Source organism: Anastrepha ludens, chromosome 5, assembly GCF_028408465.1.
Source record: "Anastrepha ludens isolate Willacy chromosome 5, idAnaLude1.1, whole genome shotgun sequence".
NCBI lineage: Eukaryota > Metazoa > Arthropoda > Insecta > Diptera > Tephritidae > Anastrepha > Anastrepha ludens.
The window spans coordinates 94,724,796-94,741,335 of NC_071501.1; positions in this window are offsets into that span (position 1 = coordinate 94,724,796).

Consider the following 16,540-nt stretch of genomic DNA (forward strand, 5'->3'; position numbering starts at 1 on the left):
TCCTTAAGTAGGGGTACGTTCAACAATGCATTATATTGCGCAACATACCATTTCAGAGTGAGCAGTGCGTTCAAAAATGCAAATATGGCAGTACTGCAAATGCAACGCGTTTTTAAACGTCATTTTAGTATCAAAAGTCGTGCATTATTTGAAGCAAAAAGTTTCACACTGCCAATAAATACGCTAGTACAATGTCTGATGAAAAGTGGGTATTTAATTTATTTAATTATTTATTTTAGCTTTTGATACAAAAATTGATGAAAAATACGAGATTTAAACTTTATTTTATTATACTTTTCTTGGTTTTAGTGATTAATTTAGTACATCGGAGATAAAATTACTGCTCAGAGTCCGACTGAGCATGGAGAACGAGTTCACGTCGGGAAGGAGGAAAGAGAGCGTGCTCTGGGCTAAGGTCGTAGGTGAAGTAAAAAAAGTTAATAAAGACTTAAAAATAGATAGAAACATCGCCCAGCGAAAATTTTCTAATTTACTCATCACATATAAGCGAATAAAAAACTCCGTCGAACTCCGTCATAATTGTTTGTTGCTGTTCAACAGATGGCCATTTTATTTCACTTTTCAATTTGCATATTGCCTCAATTGTTTTGTTGAAAAGATAATGCGCAGCTCCCTTAGCAATATCGAAGCGATCCGAAAGCTGTCGGAAAGTGACCCTGCTATTACATAACTTCCATAATGTTATGTAAAAACATTTTTCTAATGGTTTCCCACAACGACCAGTCCTTGCCGTTAACCAAACTGGAGTTAAAGCTGCTTTCAAATAATTCATAAAACATTTGATTAAAAATACTGATGCAACTGGATATCAAAAACTTACCTTAAAAGTGGACCAATTCATTCGAAAATGAGAATAAAATATATCCTCGGGAAACGATTTTATTGTTTCAAAAAAATACTTATTTTTGGGTATTTTCCGTTTTGATATTAAACTTTTGACAAGATATGTCCTTCTTTTAAGCTTTACACGGTTTTTTTTCTTAAATTTAATAAAAGACTATCGGTTTTTTCCTCACATACATCGTCCATGACCAAACCAAGTAACAATTCCATTTTACTGCACAGCGCGTTCATAAATGCAACAAATCTATTTGCAATTTTTCAACAAATCTATCAGTTGCATGAATTGTCACATTGACAGTGCTGCCAGTGCTGCAAGTACTGCGCATTATAATGCGTTTCTGAACATAGCCTAGCACTAAAGCGCCGTTTTCATACCATTATGAGACCTCCATCAGACAGTAATCTACTTTCCTGAGAAATAATTTGTGCAGTTTCTCATTAAAAATTGTCAACTGGCATTTTAATTACTTGGACCTTTTTAAACGCCTCCATAATTTTCTTTCAAATTGTAATCGCGTGCTCGAAATTTGTACATATTGTACATTTAATGGAGACAAGTACTATTGCAAAACTTTTACAGACTTCAGGTTCAGAGTTTCGAATCCACCCCATCAAAGCAAAATGCTTCTTGGGCCTACAGTTAGATGAGATAGATATTAAGGACAGGTGAATACACTTTAATGGGAGTGCACATCCATTTTGTGCGATCCAAGTATAGCAGCAAATCCTTCATCTCGATGTCTGAGATCTCATTAATTTGCTGTAAAAAAGACTTACCTATGGGATTGAAGGTGAGGTTGAGTCAGGCTACATGATCCCCTTCCAATGACCTGTAAGGGTTGCAGTGATGCGTGAAATGTTTGGTTGAGAGCATCCTAATAGATGATTCGTCCTTTGGATTTTGTACGACGGTCATGTGTTTTTTGTTGTACCCGTAATACATGTAGTTAATTGCTTCCACCTTCTTTCGGCTAAAGCATGATAGTGTGAAGCAATGGATGATTTTATTGTGTTGAGTGGGGTGGAGACTGCCACCGCCTCTGCTATGTCTAGTGTCGAACCGCTATCTCATTATCCCATATGTTCCTATGACCAGGAAACCAATTCAGAGAGTAAATTCAAGCCAATGACTAACCAGTTCTAGTTCCTCTCTACTCTGTAAGACTAGTTTGGATGAAATGGAGCTGGAGTCTAAGGTCTTGATAGCTGCTTGACTGTCTGAAAAGAAAATATACTCTTGCACCAACTTTCTTCTAGAGTTTTAGAGATTTGCATGCCTCTATGATCGCTTATAGTTTTGCCTGGAATACGTGTAGCATAGTCAGGAGGTCGAATTGACTGAAATAGGTTCATCTTAGTTCATCTTAGAACCGTCAGTGTAGCTTTCAATATCGTATCTTTCAATCACCTTCCCTTTGCCCCATTCGGCTCTCGGTGGAAAACGTACCGTAAATTCTTTTTCCAGGTTAGGGGCGGGAACTGTGTAGTCTGATCTGTTTTTGAGCAGGAGGATCTTGCTGTGAGTGTACGACCTTGTTGTCCAGCTTCCTATGTCTCTAAGCCTCACGGCGCTGCATGTAGCGATTGCTTTTATATGTAAGTCTAATGGTAATAGATGAGTTAGTACATTCAGCGCTTCAATAGGACTGGTGCTAAGCGCTCCTGTAGTTAAGATACACGCTGTTCTTTGTATCCTGTTCAGCTTGGTTTGGTTGTATTTCTTTTCTATTGCGGACCACCAGACTAGTGCCGCATATGTTAGTATTGGTCTTACAATGGCTGTGTAGAACCAATTGGATAGTTTTGGTTGGAGGCCCCATTTTTTTACCCAACATTCTCTTACGCTTGTCAAGTGCTATATTCGCTTTCTTTATTCTGTACTCTACGTTGGATCTCCCTCTGAGTTTGGTATCTAAGATAACACCTTGGTATTTTGCCTATTGGGTTAGCATAAGACTAATACCGTTTAATTTTGGGGGATTAAAGTTTGGTACCTTTGTTTTCTTAGTGAATAGCATCAGTTCAGTTTTGCTCGGGTTTACACTTAAGCCACAGTCTGTGGCCCAATTGCTGGATAGACCCAGAGGAAATTATAAATACTCAATGTGATTTTTTCACTTATTTAATGTGATTTTTTTAAATATATGTACATCAATACGTAAACCAGGGTAGCTTGTTATGTTATTGTGGTTGAAGTAAATGGGGTCGGTTGAAAAAGATGGGGAACCTACTAATGTTTTCAACCCTTCTAGTCAAAACCTGTGTGAACTCCGTGGCGTGGCACATCTATTATTGGCTTGCACGTTGTGAACCGATCTGATTCCGAGCTATCTAAAATACTATGAAAAGATGACTGATTTTAGATCAGCTCCCCTCCTTGCAGCTCATATGAGATGCAATTTCCAGGAATGTCACTGTGTTCAGTGACCCAGACAAGATTGGTGGTGTACCGCTTAGCTACCTTATTTTGAATAATTCTACATTCAACTCCAGCTATAGAGGAAGTATTATTAGTGATGTTACTTCATTTGGAAAGACACTGCAGTGGTAGCCTTATTCTTCCGATCCTATTAACATCCGCGTCGCTAGTTTTCCCACAAAAAAACAAAATTTTAGTAAATAAAAATAAATTATTTCTTACCATTACCATCAAGCAAAAAATGGGATTACCTGAGGTCGCGGCATCTTTGTTACTAATGAAACTTGTAGATTTGAAGTACTAAACGTCTTTTTTAACTTTAGGAACAACACTGAAACCATTACAAATGTTAGTCTTGAAGTCCAGTAGGAAATATTTGTTGCCAATAAGTGTTTGTTTTTTTTTAATTCAATAATCATCTGCGGAAAGTTCGTGTGGATTTTGAGTGATGGCCGACGACTAGCAGATTTGAATCCAAATCTATCTACAATTTTGACTTGATTGAGCAAAGTTGAGGGAGTTACAGCACTTTTTCCGAGGAGATACGACAGTTTTGTTGTTTGGCAAGCGATTTTCAAAACTTGTACATGGTTGGAAACGCCGGAGCCTTAGCTCTCGGGCAATGAAAGCATCAAGGCAATCGGCAATTCAAAATTTACTGAAAGGTTATTTATCAAAATTTTAGGCCAATCAGAGCAACATTGAGGGAGTTACAGCACTTTTTTCGCGGATATTTCATAATTTTGTTGTTTATCAACCGATTTCCATGACTTTTGATGATTCGGAGAGGCTGACGCTTCTGCAATTACGTGTCGAAATTTCAAGCCATTCAGAGCAAAGCTGAGCGAGTTATAGCACTTTTACCCTTTCGATCCGAACGGGACCTATGTGTCCCGGTATATGTTCGAGGATAAAATACTAGTCGGGACATATACTTAAGTCCCATTCAAAAACACTGACGGGACATATGTATATGTCCCAGCCCCTCCCACCACCCCTTTTTACCCGATTCAAGTCCTGACGTGATGGAATGCTTTTATTTTGCCTATTGTAATGATTGAAAACGTAAAACAAGTTCCCTTTACCTCAGCGGCTTTTCGGATAGAAAGGGTTAAGGTAGTATGACACAGTTTTGGGCCAATCGGAGCGCAATTCAGGGAGTTACAGCAGTTTTACATGCGGCCTCGGTAGTCTATCGTAAGTGTACTAGCCTATGTTGTGGGTTCGAATTTCTCGTGAAGCACGGTCCTCGCATATTCCCAAATTTACCTACTTTCCCTGTTTCTAAAAAACAAAAAAAAAACTCATTCTTCAAACCCAAAAACTTATTCTTTCCATTTTTACTCCTGCTCCGGAGTCCGCGCATTATTTGCTTTGTAGCTGCTAAAACAAAGAAAAACACACAGCTACACATTGCATCAGTGGCGGCAGCAAGAGTAAGCGGGCAATAGCAGTAATAGCGCAGACATACCAAATGTAGTGTAGTCTTGCTGAAAAATGTGAAATACAGGTGGCGCTGCACGCAGTAAGAAGACGTTGTTCCTAAGTAGCGACAGGTGAGCATTCCCACTATCTAGGAGTGGTGCGGCAGGCTAATCACCTATCCTGTCAGTAATCTAATAAATTAACGTAACCAACGCAAGACAAATAGTGCAGACACTAACCGACATATCGTAGTTCCTTACCGCAGCGCGTAGAGAACACAAAATTGAGCAAAACTTATCCCGTAAAAACCAACTGCGTTCTTTTAGTTACATATTTACACAATACATCGGTTTGTGTGTGTTTGTGTTTGGTTGTATCTACACAATGTTGCCATTGATATTTTTCCATACACACTTTTTCACACATCCGCGTTATCAGTTACAATTTTTTATTGTTTAATAAACCAAAGCCAAAAACCAACAAATGGAAAGAGTTCAGTTATCTATAATTAACATTATTCAACATTGTTTTTAAGTTATTTTAATAAAAATTAAAATTTTTCTAAGTTTATTTAGTAAATGATTTCGAAATGTTATGTTTGGCAACACTGTGTGATGAGAAAGCAATTCAGCTGAAACGATTGTACGGAACTATCCAAAATCCTTCCATTAAATCTACGATACGGAAGGGTGGTAATTTTTCATTTACATGGGGCTCTCATTAGTTTGATCGTAACAGCTGAGACGATCCTGCGCTAACGTCGGTGAGTGTGCGCAGCAAAAGTCTCGGATATGCGATCTCCTCTATGATGACGACATTTGGCGCACTTGCCAGGACACAAATAGCACAATGAAACGTTAGTTCTCGCAGGGAAGCATCCAGACAAGCCCAACTCGAAGTGCAGCTGGTGAGCTACAACATCGACATACTCGGCGTAAGCGAAATGAGATGGAACGGCAGCGGTGAAAGCACGTTACCGTATGGTAACCCAATACTGCACAGCGGAAAAGATGACAGAGTGACTAGGGAAGCTGTAGGCTAATTGGAAAGGATTTAGCGAGGGCAAGTAGGTGCTAGGGAGGCTATAGGTTTATTTTACCGATATTTGTTTTGATCCGATTGTTGTGTTATTTGCGTATTTGAAAAGGGTGACGCTTCCCTAGATATGTGTAAAAAGTTCAAGCAAATCAGACGAAAACTGAAGGAGTTATACAACTTTAACTGAAAGGATTTAGCGAGGGCAAGTAGGTGCTAGGGAGGCGTTAGGCTTATTTGCTTTTGCTAATAAATGAAAGAAAAGATCAAAACGATAAGGGGTGTTTTTCACAAATGCAAAAAAAAACATTTTTCCATAACTAAATTTAAAAAAAATGTAATAAATATACAGAGGGCGCCATCTTTTATGTCTGTATGAAAACATTGAATAACTTGAAAAAAAAACACCAGTCTAACGGTTAGACGCGATACAAGTGAAACCTTCCGTAAAACAAACTGAGAGAGAATGAGAGGAAAGCAGCATTAGGAGCGGGATAATTATAGGTTCATTATAATATTGCTATAAAGTTCATATTTTATTTTCTTCATTTTATTATTATTCATCTTCAATGTTTTCAATTTCAACAAATGATACGAGGGGCTTATGATAGCTAAAATATGATACAAATGCTTTGGTTTCGATGTTGTCAACATGTCTTTGAAATACCGCGTCAATGGTTGTTTTTGATCGTGTTGTCGATTCAGTGCGATTGTTACACATTTTTAAATTGAATGTTGTATTGAGAACGTCAATTAAAGGAACCGCTGTGTCCAATGCAAAATTTACGTTAAAATCGCCACTTAAAATCATTGGAACTTTATTGTAATCTTTTCTAAGTATCCGCGATACTTCTGGTGTATTACTTTATTAAATTTTCGTGAATGAATTCCGTGATGCTATTTATTGATTTTTTTTTCTGTCGATATTCACGACACTTTTCTGCATTATTTTTCGGCATAATTGCGGTAAATACTTAAAAATGAAAATATTTACGAATATAAAAATACACACGCGGTTGCTATTATGAGCGTCCCCAGCAAAACCTGCGTGACCGAAACTCTAACACAATTACATTTTTTTGAATGTTACAAACACATATGCACGCAGGTTTTGCTGGGGCGTGACCGAAACTCTAACACAATTACACATATGCACTCGTATTTGTTTGAAAATCGCCTTTTTTTTTGGTTCTCCGTCACCTTTGGAAAATGTGTAAACAGTAAGCAAACTTTATTCATATATTTTTCCTCATTTTTGCATCAGTAAAATTAAACAAACGCCGTAGCCGAATGGGTTGGTGCGTGACTACTATTCAGAATTCACAGAGAGAACGTCAGTTCGAATCTCGGTGAAAACACCAAAATTAAGGAAAACTATTTTTCTAATAGCGCTCACCCCTCAGCAGGCAATGGCAAAACACCAAGTGTATTTCTGCCATGAAAAAAAGCTCCTCATAAACAAATCATAAAATAAAATAAAATAAAATAACTGTATAAAAAAAAATTTTTTCTTGTGATTCGAACCAAGGATTTTGGATCGGAAGCTCACATTGCTAGCCGCTCGGCTATCGCGCCATGCTGTCGGCGCTGGCCTAAAAGTTATTTAGTTCGTCGCTACGTGTATATGTAATATTCGTAGCCAAGAGTGTCGCTTTTTTCGTTTCACTTTTTCTCAAATCACTCCCAACGAATCTAAAGAAGTTTTCACTTCAAAAAAAACTTATTTTTATAAGTGAGGTATTTTTATTTGGTTTGGTTATTTACAATTTATTAAAACTAGTTTTTGAATACAATATCATTATTAAGTGGCCACCTTTATTAGAAATCACAAACTGCGATCTTTTTTCTGCCTTTGTCATCACCTTGTCAAGCATTTCGGGTTTTATAGCGTCGATTTCGGCACGAATGTTTGCCTTAAGCTGGTCAATAGTCTGCGGCTTATTCGCATAAACCTTACATTTCAGATAACCCCACAAAAAGAAGTCCGGGGGGGTTAAGTCAGGTGATCTGGGGAGCCAGCCGATGTCACTTCTTTTTGACACTAGACGGGCCGTGAATTTTCGTTGCAAAAATTCAATTGTTGCATTCGCCGTGTGGCATGGCGCGCCGTCTTGTTGAAACCAGTAGCAGTCTAAACCTTTCTCACGCATTTGCGGGCAGACATAATGAGCCAACATCCATCGATATCGGTTTCCATCGACCGTTTCGTTTTCTCGGTAAAAATATGGCCCAATGATGGTTTTGGCGTAAATGCCGGCCCAAACAGTGACTTTCCGGTCATGCAATGGCGTTTCATGGATCTCGTGTGGATTCTCAGTTTCCCAAATACGGCAATTTTGTTTATTCACGCTGCCAGACAGGTTAAAATGTGCCTCGTCAGTCATTAAAATTTGCTTCCAAAAATTGGGTTCAGTGTCAACCATTCGAGCGTCTATTTGGCCGTATTTTAAGTGACGTGAATGGTCTGCCGGCAATATCCTTTGTCTCAATTGCAATTTATATGGAAACAAATTTAAATCATCCTTTAAAATGCGTCGCATTGTGCTGAGCACGACGTCGATACGACACTGTTGGCTTCTGGGCAACGCTCTCCCTCACTGCTTCAACAAGTTCATTCGTCGTCGATAAACGGCATCGATCTCATACCGTCCCGTGCTCGAAAAAAATTCCACACCAAACCGCGATGCTTTCTGTGATATGCGCGTTTTTCGATGTATACTTGTAGCGTCACCAAAAATTGTTAACAAAAAATACAAAGTTTGTATGTATGTATTATCCTAAAAATAAAAATGTAGAGAAAACAAAATGTTTGTAAAAAGCTCCATACCAACATTTTAGTGTGGTATGAAAAAAATAAGAAAAAAGTCCAAAGGTGGTGCACAAAATTAATAAAAAATAAAATGTTTTTCCAAAAATTTTTTTCTTTAATCTAAAAATTTGTAAAAATATTAAAATAAACGAAATATATTCGTTTTAAAAACTGCGCTTTTCACAAAAGTTCTTAATAAAAAATAACATTTTTTTCCAAAAATTATACATAAATAAAATTTGTTTCCAAAAATTTTTTTTTTATCTAAAAATTTGTACAAATATTAAAAGAAATGAAATATATTCGTTTTAAAAACTGCGCTTTCCACAAAAGTTCTTAATAAAAAATAACATTTTTTTCCAAAAATTATAAATACAATTTTTTTCCAAAAATTTTTTTTTTTTATTTAAAAATTTGTAAAAATATTAAAAGGCACGAAATATATTCGGTTTAAAAACTGTGCTTTTCACAAAAATTCTTAATAAAAAATACATTTTCTTTCCAAAACTTTTTCCAAAAACTTTTTTTATCATAAAATTTGTAAAAATTTTTCCAAACATTTTTTTCCTTTAATCTAAAATTTTTCCAAAAAAATTTTTTTTTTAATCTAAAATTTTTTAAAAATATTAAAAGGAACGAGAGATATTCGTTTTAAAAACTGCATATCAAAATTTTCAGCAGTGAATAAATTTCAAAATTAATCAATTTTTCTAGTTTTCTTCTTATTTTACTGAGCCTACAAATAAGCCAATTTTCAGAAAAATGTAAGAATACGGATTACGTGACATAGAATCACTCAAATACGAATTTAGCCCAAGAAACGTAGTTTGACTTGGAAATTAGTGAGTTAATCTGTTTGGCCAAATTCCACTCACAAACGATTCAAGAGCCATGTCATTGAATATAGTCATCTTGGAGACCCATGCCTCTTACCCAAGAACGCTTATGAAAAGTAGAGAGGATTTAATTTGTACGACTATCTGCTGGGTACAAGTAGCATTTGACGGCGGGAGTAATTCTCTTTTCACATATCGCACCCTAAATACAAAAGGGTCACAACTCAAAATTTTCCACACTCGAGCTTGACTTGTTTACAGTAGCACAGAAAACAAACTATGTGACATATCACGCTGAAAATTGCCATGTAAGCTTATAACAGTCCTATCAAAAAACAAAAAATTTATTTTTGCCATATGTCATCCGCGGACCGTTTTATTGATAACGTCTCGTTCATATTTGAGCAGAAGTACATTTTGAGTTGTGACCCTTTTGTATATAGGGTGCGATATGTAAAGGGTTTTCCAATAGGAGAAGTTATTCTCGAAAAATATCAATAGTTTCGTTGCTTGTGTGGCACGTAGTGCCATCTGTTGAAAATAACCATTGCCCAGATCAGTACCATCCAATTCCGGCCATAAAAAGTTGTAAATCATCTCTCGATAGCGCAATCCATTCACCGTAACGGTTGCTCCAACTTCATTTTCGAAAAAGTGAGGTCCAATGACTCCGCCGGACCATAAACCGCACCAAACAGTCACACGATTAGGATAGAGAGGCTTGGATTTTCGGAGTCCCACATTCGACAATTTTGCTTGTTGACGAAGCCACAGAGGTGGAAATGGGCCTCAGCACTCAAGATGATTTTTCAATGGAACTCTGGATCATTTTCATGCATTTCAACGACCCAATTAGCAAAGCGACGGCGTTGTTGATGATCGGCCGGCTTGAGTTCTTGTGTTAACTGGACCTTAAGACCCAAATCTTTATGTAAAATTCGGTGTAATGACGTTTGTGGAATGCCTAATTCCAAACAACGACGAGGAATGGGCTAACCTGGGTTTTCTTCAACACTTTCGGCTACAACAGCAATATTTTCGGTTGTTCTTGAGCGACTTGCACGGGTTTTATTCTTCACATCACTAACTTGCCCTCGAATTTTTTCACCAATTTCTGTATTGCGGTCCGACAATGTGCTTCACGATGACCCAAAAATGTTCGAGTTTTACGAACCATCCCTGCCAAATTTTCACCATTTTTATAGTTTTATAATTTTAATAATTTCAATGCGTTGTTTAAGCCTGTGTCGTTCCATTTTTATTAATGGCGTAGTTTCTACTTGCCAAATATCAAAAAATGACAGCTTCAAAAGTGACATCTATTCATCCTGTTACTGAAAAACCCTTTATTTCAAGTTTGAGATGCTGATCCTTGAGTGCGTGAAATCTTTTATTACTGCGAAATTTTATACTCAATAAATACGATTACAAAGCGATACAAAGATTATTAGTCCGCGTTGTTTGCATGTTTTTAAACGATATTTAAGAGAACGTAAGTTCGAATCTCGGTGAAAGACAAAAATGAGGGAAATGTTTTTTCTAATAGCGGTCGCCCCTCGCCAGGCAATGGCCACCGTCTGAGTGTATTTCTGCCATGAAAAGGCTCCTCACAAAAAATATTTGCTCTTCAGAGTCGGCTTGAAACAGTAGATCCCTCCATTTGTGGAACAATATTAAGACGCAAGCCACAAATAGGAGGGGGAAACCGGCCAAACACCTAAAAAAAAAGGTGTACGAGCCGATTATATATATAAAGTATTTAAATTTAAATATCTCTCCCAAGTATACACACAGCCTGTGACAACACTAAAAAACCGCCATTGTGAGAACTTTAGGTTTGGTTATGGCGAAAGTGACAGGTAAAAATTAGATGTCTAAATTTTGTTTACCTGCTTATTTGCTTACTTGCTGCCATTTGGCTAGTTCTCACTCGCTGCTACTGTCTGCCACTGCTGATTGTTAAATTACTTTCTTTTCCTCATACATCACAGCGACACAGTGCGGAAGGAAAACAGCTGTTTTTCTTTTTGTTTTTGTGTGTCATCTTTGTAGGCAAATGTTGCGGATACTGTCTTGTGGGTCTCATCTTAGTTGGGACAAAGTCGCTGTGACATCTTTGTCACTTCCGCGTGCTTAAGTGCTAATGTGATTTGGTATTTGGCGCAGCAACAGACAGGTTGCCCTTTAGGACTCATCTCCACACATACATACATGCTTGCATATGTGTATACTATACAACTATTTGGGAATCTGTACTCAAAAAGGGATGACCCATACACATTTATGTACACTTCCATACACATACACATATTTGTATGTATGTAAAAAGTTAGACATCTCTGCGGAGCAACAAATAGAGGTTTTACTGCTTACCTGAAGACGATTCAGCGCACGTTGGACTAGAGCTGGGCGACATGATGCTGCCTGTTTAACTTGAATTATTGCCGCACCTAAGCAAATTTGTCACTTACAATGGTAAAAAATTATGTGGCGCACCGTTGACAACGACAACGAACGACAAGGCGAATAGGAATGAAGATGGCAAGATGCCTGACGAGATAGGTAGTTAGATTGAAAACATTTGCAGATGTTGAGCGAATGCTCGGAAAAGTTTCACTTAAAAAGTTATTTTATAGAACTTTTTTGGCTTTGCTAAATAAACTTTTGCGACTTATGAAAAATGTGAGCATGTGTGTGTGTGTATGTATGTCCCTGTGTGCGCCAATTTGATGAATTCTTCAAAGTTGAAATTTTTACATTTTCAAAGAAAAACTTCTTGGCAACAATTAAATGCAGCATTGCGGAAACGCATACCGTTGAGTTGCCACAAAAAACGTTTGCGCAAGGTGAGTGTTTACACATCTGTATTTACGTCTTGTTGAATCAGAGTTTTGATTGACACGCGTCTGCCGACATGCTTGTGCGCTCGTGTGTTGGAAACACAAATTTACATGTAAAATTTCTTGTAAACATGAAAATAAATTGTATTAATTACCATACACAATAACTGAGATAAATTGTTAAAGATTAACCCTGCATTACCAATGTGAGGGTGTAAATGATCCAATGAGCTTGAATTCTTATATAATTTAAATGTATTAAGTAAAATCAACACAAAGTTAAAATTTGATATTTATTTATTTACATATTTCAGCATGTTTTAGAGTACCTACATAAAATTTTGCGGGAGAAAGCAGATGTTTTCGTAAAATATCAGATATGAGAATAAGTTTTCGTCTTTCGCAATTAAATAATATATGATTTTATGTGCCATTGGAAGCTACAACTTTTCTCCATCTATCAAGCAGCATACGGATTCCTTTGACGAAAAATTCGAGTTATTTTCACTTAATCCATTTATTGAGCCAGCTTGTGATGCTCTGGTAAGAAGTGAATCGCTCTCCAATAAGGGCTGACTGCATTGATCGGAACAGATGGTAGTCCGAAGGTGCAATGTCTGTGGATTATGGCGAATGGGGCAAGATGTCCCATTTCAGTCCCTCTAAATAAACGGTGGTTTTTTAAGAGCCATAGGAAAGTTTAAAAAAAAACTCACGTAAAATTCAGAAAAACGCATGAAATTTTTATTTCAATCGATAGTACAGTCCATATAATTTAATGTTTGAAGAATATTTCATGCAAATGTTGACCGCGACTGCGCTTCAAATGGTCCACCCGCTTACTCCAATTTTGGCCTACTCTTTCCAATGTTTCGGCCGGTATCTCACATATAAATGCCTTAATGTTGTCTTCCAATGCGTTAATTGAAGCAGGCTTGTCTGAATAGACATGAGCTTTAACATAGCCCCCCAAAAAATAATCTAAAGGCGTTATATCGCACGATATGGGTGGCCAATGGACAGGCCACGAACGTGAAATAAAATGTTCACCGAACTCCTCTCTCAACAAGTCCATTGTTCCGCGTGCTGTGTGGCATGTGGCACCGTCTTCCTGAAACCACATGTCAAGCAAGTCAAGCTCTTGCATTTTGGGCAAAAAAAAGTTGGGTATCATTTCACGGTAGCGCTTACCATTCACAGTTACATTACGATTCGCAGCATCTTTGAAGAAGTACGGTCCAATGATACCTCCAGCCCATAAACCGCACCAAACTGTGACCTTTTCAAGATGCACAACATAACCTCTGAAGCACGAATCTTTTTTTTTTCGCTGTCGATTGGTCTGGTTTACCTGGCAGGCTCCAACATTTTCGACGCTTAGGGTTATCGTAAAAGATCCATTTTTCAGCTACTACGATTGAGACCTCACATATACACCTTCAAATCACCAGTATATTACTAGAGCGAACACAAAAATAGTATCAGCAGTGACACCTTTTTACAAGGGCGGAAACTTATTCTTATACCCAATATTAGGCAGAGGTCATTCATTCTAAAGCACTCAAATTCAGGAACCATAAGAAAATAAACTGGCTAAGATTTTCTCAGGAACTAGCAAAATGTTTTCCCATGGATCCACCTTTCAACACTTCTAGCATAGAGACATTAGATAACATGGTCAATAGACTAACTAATTGCTGCAACCAAGCCCTGTACAAGGCTTGCCCAGCAGCTAAGCATAGAGGGAAGAATAAGCCAACCTGGTGTTCATCTCAACTGAAAAAGCTACAAGCAGCTAGAAACAATTAAACAACGCCAAATTCTCCCAAAGCGAAAGCGAATGGGACTTGTCCTATGGGGCCTGACATGAGATATTTGAGAACATGAGAAGTCTTCTTGTGGTTCTTACAGGGCATTGTCGGATTGGCAGGGATGCCAGTAGATTGGGAGCGCCCTATAACGACTATTGCAGAAGCTGTAACGAACCTGAAGCAGAGACTATAGAACACACTCTTTGCGGGTTCATAGCTCTGGATAGAAAAAGGTTCAATATTTTAGGAAAAAGTTTCCTGAAAAACTTGCCAGAAAGAGCCAATATAAAAATAACAAGCCATAGATCTATTAAAGCCACAGCTTGGTTCTATGAAGGCAATGTAGAGTGACCTATACTTACCTCCCTACAACTTACCCTTTCCAATTCTCCAAATACTTCTCTTCAGGGCTGGTATCGACAACCATACCCTGGAAGTATTCTACTGCTGTATATGCCACAAACGGCTCTACGCGAACTCCACCTCGGTTAGGTGGAATAAGTGCAAAGGATGGTGCCATATTTAGACCTGCTCAGGCCTTAAGACACGTAGGGTTTGGTCCATACGGTATGTGGCTACGTTTTGTTTCCGGCACCAGACAGCCCCTGCCTTAACGGCTTCATCGTCGAATGAGCTGGCACTTCAAACTGCCGCCAGGAATCAAACTTCTACGGTTAGGAGCTCACCGGTGCAACACAACTCCCTGTCTGGCCCACAACCCTCCTGCTCCAATCCCAGTGCGGGGCAAACCAGCAGCTCTGTTCCGTGTGTCAGACCAGAGATTCTCGGAACCTGACATCAGTCAAGTGCAATTCTTGCAAGGGCTGGTGCCACTTTCGGAGGTGCTCTGGTCTGCGCATAACCCTACATCCTTGCTGCAGAGCTTTAGATCCGCAACCATACCCGTGGCGCGACCGAAAGTCAACAGCGGGACCAACGCCGACAACTCCACGCGTCCCTTATACCCCGAGTTACGACTACACTCCCGAGGAGCTTTAAGCTCTTCCAACTTAACTGCGATGGAAAAAAAGTAGCCGTGGTCATAAAATACGTTATTGTGCAGGGTTAAGTTGAATTGTTAGTCTTAGTTGTCAAAAGCTCCCTAAATGTGTATGCGTGTAAATGTATGGATGAAATAGATACAAATTAATGAATATATTTTCTGATGAATGCCCAGAGTTGCTTGGCAAATTGAAATGAAATCAAACCACGTCCACGTATAGATTACTTCGTTGAAATTTATTCAAATTCAATTATCCTCATAGAAAGCTAATAAAACAATCAACTTATAATTGATTAACTTGCTGCTAATTTTGTTAACTTAGAAGGTTAAAGTTCATGGGTATTTGTGCTTCTTGAAATGTTAGATTTTCATCTTTTTTAATATTTTTAGTATAATTCAAAGCAAAAATAAGATATTCATATGAACGGGAAAGTGACGCTTGGGTAAAAATTACTTCAGAAGGAGGTATTTGTGGATTACGAACGGTGACTAATTTGCAGTTAAGCAGCAGGTTCTAATATTATTCCACCTCAACCTCCATACAGCTGCCACAAAAAGGTCTTGAAGTAATTCCGAGTCTCACCGCATGTATACCCCGCGGATAGTGCCCCGTGGGGACGCCCACGAAATTTGGAAGCTGAGATTTTGTCATCCTCAGAATATCCCTCGAACATATCCGATGTACCCGTGACCAGAAGGATTTCGTGACTTTACACGTTTGTGTAGTTTCCCAGCGCCCTTTGAGTTGACACGAATCTCATCTTTCCAGGAGTAGAGCGGAAATTGTCAAGGGGATACCAATCTTCTCCTTTCCCGGGAACAATACCTCACAGGTCCCTTCTGTGGCCAGCTCATCCGCTTCGCAGTTTCCCGTAATGTCCCGCTATGACCAAATACCCAGGTTAGCCTTATGTCACAGATTTCGGATGTAGTCGAAAGTGAACCCAGGCACTCCGTGATCAGTTTCGAGTGCACCATAATAGAGCCCAGTGCCCTAATTGCCGCTTGGCTATCGGAGTAAATGTTCACCTACTTAACAGTTATTTCGCAAGTAAGTAGCCAAACAGCAGCTTCTTTGATTGCGTCTGCCTCTGCTTGGAATACACTACAGTGGTCCAAATTTAGTGGGTTGGTTCATTGCTGAAACCCATTTGCATTGAAATGGAAGTGTAAAAAAGTGTTATTGCTCACCTAATGGACAGAGCTCACTATTAAAACATCAGAAGCCACTTCGCAGTCTCCACGTGATCATTCTCGAATAGTGGAAAAAATAGACCATAATTTTTGGAAAATCTCTTATCGGCGAACGATTATTTTCTACCAATAATGAGAGAACATCCCTCCTTCGATAGGTACATATGGTTTCAGCAGATGGTGCCACGCCTCACGCGGCCAGATATACCATGTTGATACTGCGTGATTTCTTCCCTAATAAACTGATAAGCCATTTTGGTGACAGATCCTGGCCACCCAGCTTACGCGAACTTAATCCTATGGA